A 16,026-nucleotide genomic window follows, 5' to 3' on the forward strand; every position below is an offset into this window, starting at 1 on the left:
AGGAAGTGTGCTGTTCAGATACCCACCAAAGCTCAGTCAGCAGCAGCGGGAGGAAGAGAAGAGACAGTTTGTGAGGCAGGTAGGATAATTAATACACTGAAGCTTAGTATAATGAGGGGAGAGTTACAGTGAGTAGGGGGTGAGACAGGCTCCCGGCACTCAGACCTTCTCCCATGTGTACCTCCCCAGCCATTGACCTCACCGCACATCACTGCCACCAACTCAGGCCATGAACCCTGAGCAGAGGCACCGGTTGCACACCACTTGCTATGACCCTATATATCATGGCCAAAACAAAGCAAATTACACCATTTTGTTTTAACTACCAATGTACTGGTCACTATCCCTTCTATATAATATATACGTATGAGAGCAAGGGATTACTAGGGCTGCTTTTCTAGCACAATTACACTTTTTTTTTTCTCAATAAATTGAAGGGATAGGACAGCCAGGTTAACACAGCAGAGGGTGTGGCGTGACACAGATGGGCCCTGCCCCTGCTATACAATGGCGAGATTAAAGGCATTGTAAAGCAAGGGCAGGGCTACGATGATGCAATTCAGTGCAATCTGCCCCCTGGGCCATACATTCAGGCAGTGGGTGGCACTGGGCAGATGCAGCCTGGCTCTGGTAGACTTGTCCACTCTTCCAAGGGGGGCCAGGAGTGCCACCCAAATTTCGGGAGCCTCCCAGCCGTTCCAGGAGAGTGGGCCAGTATATTTAGAATTGATAATAATCCATCATAATCTTTTGTTCCCAGATGCTTTCCGATTGTAATGGGCAAAGTCTAAATACATAGAACAATAAACTGTGGGGAGAGTTGGCACCCTTGTTGAGTACCATCCTTAATTGTAAAATAATGAATTGCCCTATATGGGAGTTTAATCGAGCAGGAAGTGTGATGCTTTTAACAAATGCACGCTAAAACCCTATCCTAGCAAAACTATAATAATAAATGACCAACTACCTTAAAAGAAAGAAGGGAGTTTCACTTAGCTAATAATATTAATCACAATTTGTTCCAGGAACAGGAAGAAATTAGTGAAATAATTTCAGAAATGAATAAAATAAGCTTCTTGTATCATCTTTTAACTTTAAGTGAGCACTTGTAATTTTATTCATAGAAACAAAGAATTGTTTTTCATCAGTAAGTCACAGACCAACCTTAAGGAACTCATTAGCCAGAAACTTAAGCCAGCCATACATGGTGCGATACGCACCGTGCGGCGCGAGGTGGGATCCGACGTCCGGCATATTGGGTGGTCCCCACACATGAGCCCTGATTCAGAGCCGCTCGCTAGATGCGATCGCTCGCATCCAGCGTATGCAAATTCGGCAAAGTGACGCCATGGCAGGCGGTCACTCGGAAAGGCATTAGCACGCCCACTTTGGCTGTGCGAGCGATCGCTTTGCGTATGTAGACACCCATAAGCGTATGTTGAGACGCCCACTAGCGCACGTCATCTCCAGGAAGTGTATTAAAACATTGGTACATCGAGCACCATCGGTAGCGAACGCAGCGCTTGTGGTTGCCTTACCGAACCGCAAGCACTGCGAGGACTTCAGGTGTAAAAAACAGGCATGTGACGTATACTATGACGCTGCCTGTTAACTATGCACGCCTTAAAAATGGTGTTGAAACACCGAGGCACGCCTGCGTTCAAACCTCCACACCCCCGTTATTAGTGTCCTGCCCCTGTTACCACCCACAAATGGCCTCTCCTGTCACTCATTTCACTGGGCTGTCTTTGCTGGGCGAGCAAGCGGGCTGCGATCGCACAGAATAGTTTGCACAGGCGCAGAACGAAGCGTGCACATGCGCAACCATCAGGCCGCTTGTGAGCGCACAGCGCTCGCAAGCGGGTCTAAATGAGGTCCATGGTGCGTTCGGGTGGCCGACCGTCCGATATACCGACTCCCCCCTCCCCCACCTGCATAGCGTTGCATGGGATTGCACATCGCATCCCCTGATCAACTGAACCTGCAGTAAGATCGGGGGGTGCGCTGTAGGACCCCACGGGTGCACGCTTTGTCCGATATCATGCCCATACATGGTACGATAGAGCAGCCAAATCGTACCAATCCGTCGGATCGACTGCTTTATCGCAACGTGTATGGGCACCATAAGTCATACTTGCCTACTCTCTTCCACTGTCAGGAAGATTGGCTGAAATTGTGGTGATCTCCATGAAGAGTCTAGCAATATCCTTGAGACCAGGCTGCATAGGCACAACACAGTGATGATGTCATCCCTATTCTCCCACCATGGAGGAAACACTGGGGAGAAGAATAGGAAGGATGTGTGCTACAAGAAAATGTCCTTTGGATCCCTCTCAGGGGAATTGTGCGGAAAGAAGCCCATAGGCCATAGGCTTTTATAGATGGCGTTGCCTATTGGGCAGGAACTTGGTGCATATTGCACATGACAGCCTCATATAATTCTATGGGGACTGCAGTACCGGCAGACTGCAGCAGATGTTTCATACATCCGCTGAAGGACCTCTTTAATGCATATGTCGATTGCGGAAAACCTCTGAAACTGCCGTTTTCGGAGGTCTGATCGCATTTTTAGAGTTAATACATCCCACCCGGGACTTTTAAAGGCAAAAAAAATGGTTTCAACAAATCTTAAGAAAGATCTCCAATAGATTCCTTTGAGGATTTCAGCTAAACTGTTTTATGTCACTTTAGTGTATGTGTTTTATGTTTATTCTTTATTAGATGGTGTTTATATACAGTACATTACACTACATTATATTACATTAGTTTTCCCTTGTTCTGCATATACATATTTATTTTCTGCTGAACAGCCTCTACTCTAAAAACTATAGAAGGGAATTGACAAGGAAGAGTGACTACTGAAGCCCAAGGACCATGGTACACTTCAATGACTTAACCTTTCTTTCTATTTCTGGTATATGCATATAATTGTCCACCTTAAATCTAACTGATCAGAATGAATGTCACCATTTATCTTCCTTATTTTCCGAAAATTGCAAGAGTTTCTTAAAATAAAACTGAAATATAGCATGGAAACATAAGTAACTTTGGGCCGCTCGCAAGCGGGTCGATGTTTCCCAAGTGCGCATGCGCACGAGGGAGCCGGCTCTGTCGTGCGCATGCACGAGACCCGAATAATGACGGCCAAGCCGTCGTTATGGGTCTCGCACCAAAGGGGACGTGTTGTCGATGGTGATTGACAGCACGCCCCCTTTGGTGGGCGTGCCGGGGGCGTGGCTGCCCAGACGGAGGTGTTCCCATGGGAACGCCTCCGTCTGGGGCCGGCCCCACTGACATCACTAGCGATGTCAGTGGGAGTCCTTTTGGCTCTGATAGAGCCAAAAGCACTCCAGGGCTTGCGGCAGCGAGACCCTACTGCAACGGTCTCGTCGCAAGCCCGATGGTCGCTATGGTCTTGACCATTGCGACCATCATTTTGGCTGCTCGCTATAGCTGTGGGTGGTCACCCACAGCTATGCGAGTGGCCAGGAGGCCGCTCCAAAAAGGAGCAGGGACGGCCCTGATTCAGAGTGAGCGCTCTGTCAGAGCGTCCGGCTCTGAATCAGGGCCTTTATTCATACTTTTCAACTGATCTGCCAACACAAATCACAATTTGGATAATTATCAGTAGCAGATTGACAATTTCATATTTTCTCCATTACTTTTTAAACTTTCTTCCTTGCTCAAATCCACCTCATTGGTGACATCAATGAAAAATATGTATTGTTATAGTAATCTGTTTCCTCTTTTAGTAGAATTTTCCACACCAATACATACGAAACATGATTACCTTATACAGGATCTAAAGAACATTATCTGGGTAATAAAAGTGTTTGACTGCTTTCTGTGATAACAGTGCATCTGAGTAAATAATCAGAGTGATTACAAAAAGCAGGACCCTGATACATGTCGATTTACTTTATCAAACTACATTAACTCCTTTTATGCTTCCACACAGTAATATTCTGGAAACCATTTTGACTGTGTGAATTTAGATTATAGTATTAGGCATGACAACATTAACATAGTATTTCCATAATTATTCTTATTAGATTATAATCATGAGACAATTTGTTTGCACTTATTTGTGTTTTATAAACAAACAGAACAGAACTTCTGGAGCAGAAGTTTGATTCAAAATTGTTTGGCGAAGCAATTACTACCTCAGATATACAGATAGTTATACTAAATTGAAAATAAAGAAGGAATCTATTTTTAAAAAAGTTAAGAAAAATAAACAAACAAATGTTGGCTTACTGATCAATATTAATAAATCAATAGCAAAGTGTACATTGCCTTCCAAGGCTCAAAGGTTTATATGAATGATGAGTGAAATTGTAACTATGAGCCAGGTATTAAGGCTATGATCAGCCAGACATTGGGAAAAATTTACTGAGCAGCGGGTTCTAAACCCCGGCGGTTTGGTGGCGGTTTGACGGCGGGTTCTATTCTGTTCTAAAACCCGGGGGTTTGGTGGCGGTTTTGCAGCAGTTTCTAAATGACAGCCCTGTTCTATTCTATTCTAAAATGTGTTTGCAGCGTTTTTGTCCTTAGTAAATCTGCAGATAGTAAAACCGCTGCCAAACCGTAGTCAAAACACATTTTAGAATAGAATAGAACAGGGCTGTCATTTAGAAACCGCTGCAAAACTGTCACCAAACCCCCGGGCTTAGAACAGAATAGAACCCGCCATCAAAATGCCACCAAACCACCGGGGTTTAGAACCCGCCGCTTAGTAAATTTTGCCCATTGTCTGTACAGAATTTCATTATAGGCTAGTAGTAAAATCTTATGTAACAACTGGTACATGCATAGAAAATGGCAACTGTCTAGGTTAAGCACGGGAGAAAAAATGCCTATGGACTACATACAAGATTGGGATGCAGTCAGGAAGCCGACGGTCGTAATGCCGACCGGCGGCTTCCCGACTGTCTAATCCCAGTAGGGGTCTAATGACAGGCTTCGAGAGCCCGACGTCTGTCATTTTACCTACGCCGGGAGCCCGACGCCCGGCATACTGATTGAAGGTAAGCCAGGCGACAGGCGCGGATAGCCGCGAGGGGGGGTTTAGGTTGTGGGCTCCAGGGGGGACTTAGCAGTGGCGTAATTATAAATTTTGCTCCCCCATGCCAAAAAAGTTTCAAGCACCCCCAAAAAAAGATCAAACACACCCAAAGATGATGTTTAAGGTGTGTGGTTACATGATACAGCAACGTGCCTTACACATTATGACACACTAAGTAATGCCACTTATAACACAGTGTGCCACACTGGAATGCCCCTTACAACACATTATGTCACATCAGAATGCCCCTTACAACACATTATGCCACACAGCAATGCCCCTTACACATGCCACACAATAATGCCACGTATAACACATAATGACATACAGTAAAGCCATGCTGTAATGCCCCTATTTCACATTATGCCACACTGTAATGCCACATACAACACATTATGCCATACAGTAATGCCACATACAACACATTATGCCACACAGTAATGACCCTTACACATTATGCCACACAGTAATGCCCCTAATAGCACATTGTGCACACAGTAATGCCAAATACACATTATACCAAACAGTAATACCCATTACATCCTACCCTGACAGATCTACTTCACCAACCCTCCTCTCTGCTCCTGCCAGTCTGTCACCTCAGCTCAAGACAGGTTGCACAGTTTTTATGTCCGTGTAGAACCAGATTATTGGGAACATAGTTTACAACCTGTAAACTGTATGTATCAAGTTAGTGCCCCTTATACAGTGCCCCCTGTAGTTGTGCCCCAAAATGCAATGCCCCCTATACTAGTGCTCCATATGCAATGCCCCCTGTAATAGTGCCCCTTATGCAATGTCCCCTGTAGTAGTGCCCATTATGCAGGGCCCCCTGTAGTTGTGCCCATTAAAGTAGTGCCCCTTGTAGTTGTGCCCCATATGCAATGCCCCCTATACTAGTGCCCCTTATGCAATGCCCCCTGTAATAGTGCCCCTTATGCAATGCCCCCTGTAGTTGTGCCCATATGCAGTGCCCCTTGTAGTTGTACCCCTTCAAGTAGTGCCCCCTGTAGTTGTGCCCCTTCTAGTAGTGCCCCCTGTAGTTGTGCTAATTTTAGTAGTGCCCCTGTAGTTGTGCCCAGTAGTTGCCACCTGTAGTTGCCCTCAGTAGTGAGCCCCCTGTAGTTGCACCCAGTAGTTGTCCCTTGTAGTTGCCCCCAGTAGTGAGCCCCCAGTAGTTGCCCGCAGTAGTGAGCCCTCTTTAGTGATCTCCCTGTGGTTGCCCCCAGTAGTGAGCCCCCTGTAGTTGCCCCCAGTAGTGAACCCCCTGTAGTTGCCCACAGTAGTGAGCCCCCAGTAGTTGCCCCCAGTAGTGAGCCCCCTGTAGTTGCCCCCAGTAGTGAGCTCCCTGTAGTTGCCCACAGTAGTGAGCCCCCTGTAGTTGCTCCCCCCCGCGCACACAGACACACACATAAAAAAAAAAAACACTTACCTTTATCCCCGCTCCAGTGCTGCTGCCGTCCATACCCCGGCGTCCGCTCCTCGGCACTATGGGAGTGACGTCATGGTGTCACTCCCATAGTGCCCTGCGGGGACCCGGAAGACGGAGGGAGCTCCATCCCCCGGCTGCCGCAGGGGGTTTGAATAGGAGCCGGGCGCCCGCTGGTAACACACTCAGCGGGCGCCCAGCAGATGGAGGGTGCAGGGGGTGCGACCGCACCCCCTGCACCCTCCATAGTTACGGAAGTTCCGCCACTGAGTGGCCTAACTACTGCCCCCGTCGCCCCCAAGCTACCCAGTGCCTCCAAGCCACCGCGGGGGCTGCGGGGGCAGCAGTTACGCCACTGGGACTTAGGGTTAGGTACCCCTCCGGGAGGGTTAGGGTTAGGCTAGGGAAAGGGGGGGTGAGGGTTAGGCACCCTCGGGAAAGGTTAGGGTTAGGCACCCCCCCGGGAGGGTATGGTTTAGGCAGCAGGAAAGGGGGGGGGGTTAGGTTTAGGCACTTAGAGGGGGGTTAGGGTAAGGCACTAGGGAGGGAGGTTAGGGTTAGGCACCCCTAAAGGAGGGTTAGAGGGGGTTAGGTTAGTAAATACTTACCTTTAGAGCGGTCGGGATGTTCACTGGTGCCGGGCTTGCGGCGTTGGGATTTGAACCGCCGGACATAGGGCCTGATTCAGAGCCGGACGCTATTTGCGGTCGTTCGTTCAGAAAAAAGGGGTGGCTATTCAAATGAACCGTTCACTCTTTGCGGTCTGTTCACGCCTCTAGGTCTGAACGAGCGAACAAAACTTGCGGTCGTTTTTTGGATAACTACGCCCCCTGGCCGCTCGCATCCTACGTCATGTCCACTATTTATTAGATTAATCGAGTACATCGACCAGCGTATGAACTGCTCGCTATTCTTGTGGTTGTTTTTTCCTACCGCAATCTTGCAAGCAGTTCTGACTATAAAATAACCCAATGACGTGGACAATGACGCTGCTGTATTAATTATGCACACCCATAAAACGCCCGTTTTAACCTTTAAGCACGCCTGCGTTCGGATCTCCACTCCCAGTTTTCAAGCACCTTCCCATGTTACCACCCACATACGCCTCCTCCTGTCACTCAAAATAGCAGGCATTCGAACAAACGATTTTCAGCCGCACTGACTGGCTTGCGCATACGTATTACGATCCGTACGCATGCGCAGTTGGGCAAACATCGCTCGGAACGAACGAGCGGCCGCTTTCGAGCGTCTCTGAATCAGGCCCATAGCTCCGGCGGTATTTCATACCGATCCCCAAAGATGGCTAAGAGAAGAAAAAGTGAGATATTTAGCTTATAGTGCTGCAAGAAATCTTTACAATGGACTGCAAAACAAACAATCAGTATTTCACTTAGATAAACCCAGACTACAGAATATCTCATATTAAAGTTTAAGTTCAAATACATTGGCCACTTAATGCAAAAGTAAGATGATATTAAGCAAATGGAATGACAGACATTAAGATGGTTATACACTACCACTGATGCCATAAAAATTAACTTACAGAGCTCAATAAGCAGCTGCTGGCAGACAAGGCTAACATGCTAATGTCCAACACTTCATTAATGAGACACAAGTTATCGAATGAACGCACATCGTGTCCACAATCGCACTGATGATTGATTATGTAAAAGGTATTCATGTGATTAATGAAACACTGATTGCCAAACATCAGTAAATTTTCTGACATGAAAACATGGCAAATATTTCCACATCACTGAACAAAATTAAGTTTGTAAAAATAGGACATAGCATGCATAGTCTGTAGAGGATTATGAATAGTTTCAAGATGCTACTATTTTCAATTATTGATACATTTTAGGATTATCTATACTAATATATTAAAAGTGTTCACTTGCATAGGATAGGCTACGTAGCAGTCTGTGCACAGGGCAAAGAGTGACATTGGTGTGAGTGGTAGGGATGGCAATCGACCATCAATGATTAACAAATATCGATGGTTAGCCACCAATAGCTGATGGTTTCCCATCGATGGCGGTGATCCAATGGTTCACTGCCATCGATGGCACAGAGCCAAACAATGGGCCTGATTCAGACCCACTCGCGAGCGGCTGTCCGCTCGCAAGTGGGTCGATGTTAGGCACTGAGCATGCGCACGACGGAGGGAGCTCCGTCGTGCGCATGCGCCAGACGCGACGAGCGAAGGAAAGTCCTTCGCTCGTTGTGTCCGATCAAAGGGGGCGTGCTGTCAATGTTGATTGACAGCACGCCCCCTTTGGTGGGCGTGCCGGGGGCGTGCCTCCCTGACGGGGGCGTTCCCACGGGAACGCCTCCCGTCAGAAGCCGGCCCACTGACATCACTAGTGATGTCAGTGGGAGTGATTTTGGCTCTGTTAGAGCCAAAATCACTCCGGAGCTTGCGGTTGAAAACCTCAACCGCAGGCTCCGGCTCGCAATTTCGATGGTCGCGATGGTCACGACCATCGCGGCCATCAAAATGCACGCTCGTATAGCCTGTGGGTGGTGACCCACAGCTATACGAGCGTCCAGGAGGACGCTCCATGAAAATGGAGCCCGGCCCTCATTCAGAGCGTGCGCTCTGCTCAGAGCGTACGGCTCTGAATGAGGGCCAATGTTTTTCTTTTTCCCCACCCTGTGCCGGGACATGGAGCTTAGCTCCACCCCTGACAAAACCTGCAAAGCCATGCCTCCACTCCCTGATTGGCCCACTGCCAGGCCAGTATTAAAGCAAAGTTGACCGTGGGTGGATGAAACCATCGTTTCATACCATCGATGTCATCCACCAATGGGGACAATCGATGGGTAACCTACCGATGGCCATCTCTTGTGAGTGGTGGGTGAAAACATTGCTACCACCAGCCCGTATAGTGCTGCTGGTGACATGGGCCACTGCCGCTACAGGGCTCCTATGCAAAGCAATACAACTAGAACACCTATATAAAAAAATGTTTTTAGAAGCGATATCATCATGGGCGAAGCCGCGGGCAACAGCTAGTATATATATATATATATATATATATATATATATATATACACCAAATGCAAAAAACGAGACTGGAGAAACAAAGTCACTGAAGCCGGCACTCCACAAAAAACAAAAGATACTTGCCCAGGTGCCATCCGAGGTAGGGGAGACCTGATGTGTAGAAACGAATGAAACAGCAGCACTCACGGGACTTGGTAAAAAAAGACTCAGGTACACAAACGGTGTGTAGGATTCGACGTTTCAGTCGGTGAGGACTTTTATCAAGAACCGTCACAGTGCACGTGGTGACGTTCGGCGTGTGACCAAAAACCTGTCCAAAACTGAGTTTGATTTACAAAACCTGGTATTCCAAGGGAGTCACCCACCCTTGAGAGGTTGTTGGTTATTCTTCCTCTTTAAGGTTTGCTAACATACTCACACTGGATAAGCCCGATCTCGTCCGATCTTGGAAGCTAATCAGTGTTTGGCCTGGTTAGTACTAGGGTGGGTGACTCCCTTGGAATACCAGGTTTTGTAAATCAATCTCAGTTTTGGACTTTTCCCATCTCTCTCCTCATCTGACCTTGTGTGGTCACTATGATCTTGTCTACCCTTAACGTGGCATTGTCCTCAGTACACCATAGGCAATTTTTCCTGTTGACTCCAGTTTTGTCTTTTCTTAAGTCTAGTTATATCTATTAACCTGCTCAGGTTTTCCTTTTTTAGTAGATATGTCTACTCATATATATGTTTTATCTCACATGTCCATTCGCTTTTTGGTTGCTAGTTCATTGCATCACCTTACAATATGCCGCATAGTCTTTTCTATTACTTACTATATCATGACTATTGCAGTTTATTTGTTATATGTTGTTTCTGTCCAGCACGTATTGCATGGGAACGCTTGGGAACGCCTACCATCAAGGGCCGGCCCCACAGACATCACAAGTGATGTCAGTGTGAGTGCTTTCGGCTCTGTTTGAGCCGAAAGCACTCTAGGGCTTGCGGCAACGAGACCCTACCACAAGGGTCTCGTCGCAAGCCCGATGGTCTTGACCATCGCAACCATCTTCCTGGCCGCTCGCTATAGCTGTGGGTGGTCGCCCACAGCTATACGAGCGGCCAGGAGGCCGCTCTAAAAATCAAGAAGGACGGCCCTGATTCAGAGCGAGTGCTCTGTCAGAGCGTCCGGCTCTGAATCAGGGCCACAGTCTCTCAGCGTCAAGGTCCCAGTCCTGTCTATGACAGGTATACTCACAGGCTCTAGCCTGCTCACGTTCAGGCTCCTGGCCTGCTTGTGGTCTCACAATCTGCTTCCATCAGCTTAACAGACACAGTCTTTCTTGATGGCCTTCCATGTCTCCTCCATGTATAGGCTCTGGCCTCCCAGCCTGCAGCCCAGCTGCTTAAATGTATACAGTCTTTAGAGTTTTTTGACCCTCCCTGCCTCCTGCAGGTATGGACTCAGGCCCCCTGGCCCCCAGGCACACTGGGCTCTTTAGCGTCCAGTACTCCCTGGACTGATTCCACATGCAGCCTGACTTTAGGTCTGCCTTGTTAGCCCTTACCTGAGCTCTCTCTACAAGGCAGCCCAAAGGTGTGTCAAAACTCAGTATTTCTACCCTGTGTGGGCGGATCTCTCCTGCCCCACACAAAATCTGCTGCTCACCAGCACAATCTCTGGTGATACTGCCACAATATATATATATATATATATATATATATATATTATCTATCTATCTATATACACAGTACTGGAAGGGCTGATATATACACAGTACTGGAGGGGCTGATATATACACAGTACTGTAAGGGCTGGAAAGCGGTACAAGTATGAGTGTCTGCAGGCAACAGTGAAGCATGGTGGAGGTTCCTTGCAAGTTTGGGGCTGCATTTCAGCAAATGGAGTTGGGGATTTGGTCAGGATTAACACTTCTATTTTTGATAGCATTCTTACTTTGCAGCATTTTTTCCACACCTGCCTTAAACTTTTGCACAGTACTGTATATACATATATAATCTGTCATATAAACCATACTTTCCTACCTCTCGGAATGGCCAGGAGGCTCACGAAAATTGGGTGGCACACCCGGCCACCTGGAAAGGTGGAGAAGTCTCCAGGGAGCAGGGGCCACCTGGCCGTGGCCACCCACTTCCCCAGTAAAGTGGGCGACCCAGGGGGCTAATGTTGCGATTCCTGTTGAATCGGTCATTGTGGCTCCACAGTGCTGACCTGGCTGCCTGTTCCTGGAGGAGACAGCCAAAAGGTTGGCAACTATGATATAGGCTATCATTTACTTTTTAATAAAATAGTTTAAAAAAAATAAAAATAGAGTTTTACAGGGGTGACAACCAGAGGTGTAACTAGAACTTTGAGGGCACCACAGCAACATTTTGAAGTGGTCCCAATGCTTCTAGAGCACAGGTTCTCAAACTCGGTCCTCAGGACTCCAAACAGTGCATGTTTTCCAGGTCTCCTCACATAATCGCAAATAAAATAATTAGGTCCACCTGTGGATCTTTTAAAATGTGTCAGTGAGTAATGAATACACCTGTGCACCTGCTGGGTGACCTGGAAAATGTGAACTGTGTGGTGTCCTGAGGACTGAGTTTGAGAACCACTGTTCTAGAGAGACACCTCTCTGAGAAGTGAGCATGCCGAGTGCTGACAAAATAGTAGATGCTCATGATCAACTCAATAGTTTTTCACAGGTGCTTATAAAGGGAGGGGTTACTCTAGGCTAGGCTACAAGCACATGTGAAAAACTATTGTTGATCATGAGCAACCACTATTTTCTATTGCTGTTCTGAGAGGCATGGATGGGACCAGCATTGGGAGGGTGTGCTGGTTCCTGTAGTCCTATTTGAAGGTCGCTGGGGTACCTTCAGGTAAATTGTCTCTCAACTTAAATATATCTATGTACGAGCTGTTATCATGTGGCATTACAGTATGTAATTATATAACCCAGAGTGGGTGCTATTATCATGTAGCCTTAGGCACGCTGGTACAGAGAAGCCTTGACGTGGCCCGGCGCTTATCCATGTATTGGCAAATATATGCAACAAAGATCTCTGAATTTCTATTATCATGTAGTATTCAAGTCTTTTTGCTGTTTTTTTTGCAGTGTGCTGGGGGATTTTTTTCTTTCTTTTTTTCTAGCCTAGAGTAACCCCCCCCCCCCCCCCCCCCTTACAAGCACCTGTGAAAAACTATTGGTCACAGTTGATCATAAGCAACCACTATTTTGTATTAGAGTTATGTAATGTACACACCAGCAGATTCACATAAAGAACCAAAGCAGCCATTTTAATGGAACTTAACCAGGGTGTGTAGTTTATTTGTGTACAACAGTACTCAATGTAACACTGGTTATGTCCAAGCATGAAGTGGAGACTGTAGCGGAGTGGGGTTAGGCAGCTCACCAGCAGATGACTGTCTCGTATGCTGCGGTTACGGTGCAGACGGTTACTGGTCAGGACAGCCGTCATTTACTCTATTGCTCATACACAGTGAAACAAGATTGTGCTGCGCATGCGCAGCTAGGTTATCGGCAGCCATCTTGGTAAGGGAACAAAAGTGCCCCTTGAGGAGCCATGTTGTTGGTGACTGCGCAGTAGCGCACTCCACTTCTAACAATATATACACATGCATATAGACACGGGGTAATATGACACTCCAGGCCTACAGGTCCAGCCCAACACTTTACGGCCCTCAACAGTTCGCAAAACCTACCCAGTGGCACCTCAGCAGCCATATTTGCCCACTCGTCTTAGTAGAATTCAAGACAGAAACAACATACAGCAATAGTACTGTAGCTCATTTTATGCCCCATAGTAGTGCCCTAGTTCATGTTATGCCCCATTTAGTATCCTGTTAGTCAAGCCGCCTGTTACCTTATCGCTTACACAAAAGGCTCCTCCTCCGAGACAGGTAAGCTGCTGCTGGGAGCTACAGAGGCAGGCACTGGGCAGGGAGCCTCAGTCTGTGTTACAGCTTTGCGCGGTCACCTGGGAATGATAGGGACGGTTCTGTAACCCCAGTACACGTCAGATCCTCCCTGGGGTGTTTTAAGAGAGGAGGAGGGGTTCTATGTGCACACACAGTTCAGGTCCCCTCCTCTCTTATGGCGGTGCCGCGGTGCACTAGATTCTGGCGTAGTGCCATAATCTACTGCGCATGCACGGGTCTCTGGGAAAATAGCACCAGCAACGCTTTTCCTAGGGACAGCAGTACTGCGCATGCGTGAGTCACCGGGAAAATGGCTGCCGCCATTTTACCAGTGATATTTGCTGCTCTGCAGTGTCGGCCCGGCGCTGCAGAGCAGCACTCTGGAGACTACGGACAGGTAAGTATAAAGGTGCCTACACACACAGCGATTTTGTTACCCGATTTGGGCAATTTTGACGAATCGTGATGACAAATCGTGTAAAATATGGCCAAATCGTGAGTTTCCACTCACGATAGCGATGCCAATGCACATCTCCGGTCGTCGTTTATCGCATCTTCAGATCTGCCGTGCTGTAGGGTAGATTTTCCAATCTGGGACACGATGTGGTGCCGATCCTGAGTATTTTTTTGTTACTCACGATGTATCTCACGATTCATCGTACGTCGCGGAATTTGACAGACATTGACTGTACACCCCATCCGCCATCTTGTGCAGCATCGTGGATAGAAGGAGAAGGAGCCACGATTGGGAGCCTGCACACTGAAGTCTGGATTGCAGAACTTTGGTGAGTATTGGTACTGTATTAATGCAACCCCACTGCCCACCAATGTATGCTACCCACCTATAAATGCATGACCCAGCCACAGCCCGCCGGAATGAGGCGGGTGGTGGCTGGGTCATGCATTAACCCCCCTGCCCACTAAAGTGCGCCACCCACCCACCTACCCACCCATGTGTGCCACCCACCTATAAATGCATGACTCAGCCACCGCCCCCCGGAATGAGGTGGGCAGTGGCTGGGTCATGCATTAACCTGCCATGCCCACCAATGTGCGCCACCCACCTACCCGCTCACTGGCCATCAATGTCACGGACTACCTAATAAATAACTAGAAAACGCTCCAAATATATGAAATTTCAAAAACAAATATATTACAACAAGATAAACAAAAACATTACAACAACATAATTAATTCTATTACAACAACATAAAATATATTTCAACTGCATAATCAAATATATTACCTTTGTTTATGTTGATGTAATATATTTGTTTATGATGTTGTAATATAACATCATAAACAAATGTACTGCAACAACATAAACAAATCTATTACATAAACAGAAATATATTAAAATTAAAATACAAATAAAAACACATTACATTTCTGTAACATAAAGAAAAAATTACAATACAAATAAAATAAATACACATTACATTCCTGTAAAAGAAAAACATTACAATACAAATAAAAACACATTGCATTCCTGTAAAATAAAAACATTACAATACAAATAAATACACATTACATTCCTGTAAAAGAAACAAAACATTACAATACAAATAAAAACACATTACATTCCCGTAAAAGAAAACATCACAATACCATAACAAACATATTTAAATCCTGTAAAAAAAAAATATTAAAAACATTAAAACATTAACAACATTAAAAATAACAAAACTATTAAATACAATAATACATAAATATTTATATGTCCTTATTTTTTATTCTTATTAGGAATGTCAATGGATAGTGAGCGCGAGTTTGTGACTGGATTCCTCGAGATCCTACAGTCAAAAGAGTGGCTATGGCGGATAAGCTGTAGACAGTACCATAATAAGTCTCAGAAATTGGCAGCTTTAGAGGTGTTGTTGGTCTACACGAAAAAGTTAATTGCGGATGCTGACCTGAAAACAGTCCACCACAAAATCCAGAACCTGCGTACAGTCTACATCAAGGAGAAGAAGAAAGTGGATGACTCAAAAAGTTCCGGAGCAGGCACCGACGACGTGTATCATCCAACGCTGTGGTACTATCACTTTATAAGCTTTATCAGCGATCAGGATCCACAATGCCAGTCTGTTGTCCTAATGGCCAAGCGAGAGGGAGAAGAGGAGGTGGCAGTAGTGAGTAGACCGTCTATGAGGGGGACCGTCTGAGGAGATTTTGGTAAGTTGCAACACAGTTCATAAATCAAAAATTTTTTTTTTTAAATAATCCCAAATGTCCACTGTAGTCAGTTAGTTCACAGACAGTCCTCCTGCCATGGCACTGCACCTGGTCTGTTGAAATAGGCCATATACTCCTCCCTCACTTCTTTGGCACGTGTGGTTGATGTTGTTGAAATTGGTGGTCCAGATACTGATGTAAACTGGGCAATCTCCTCCAGATGTCCTGCATCTTCAGGTCTAGCTGTGACTGGCCCCCGTTGTGTTGTTTTCCTTCGCAGAAAGTTATGCAGCACACAGCACGCCATCACGACCCAGTCTATCTTGTCCAAACGTAGGTTTATGGTGGTGTGGAAAATGCGGAACCGGTTGCTTAGTATTCCAAACGCATTTTCCACAATGCGCCGCGCACGGGATAGACGG

General features: G+C 46.5%; 1 pseudogene; it reads left to right on the forward strand.

The window, feature by feature from the left end:
* Positions 1 to 9,901: 9,901 nt before the first annotated feature.
* LOC148526837 (5S ribosomal RNA) lies at positions 9,902 to 10,021 on the forward strand (annotated as a pseudogene).
* The last annotated feature ends 6,005 nt before the right edge of the window (positions 10,022 to 16,026 follow it).

Source organism: Taudactylus pleione, unplaced genomic scaffold, assembly GCF_031769625.1.
Source record: "Taudactylus pleione unplaced genomic scaffold, aTauple2 ptg000093l, whole genome shotgun sequence".
NCBI classification, from domain to species: domain Eukaryota; kingdom Metazoa; phylum Chordata; class Amphibia; order Anura; family Myobatrachidae; genus Taudactylus; species Taudactylus pleione.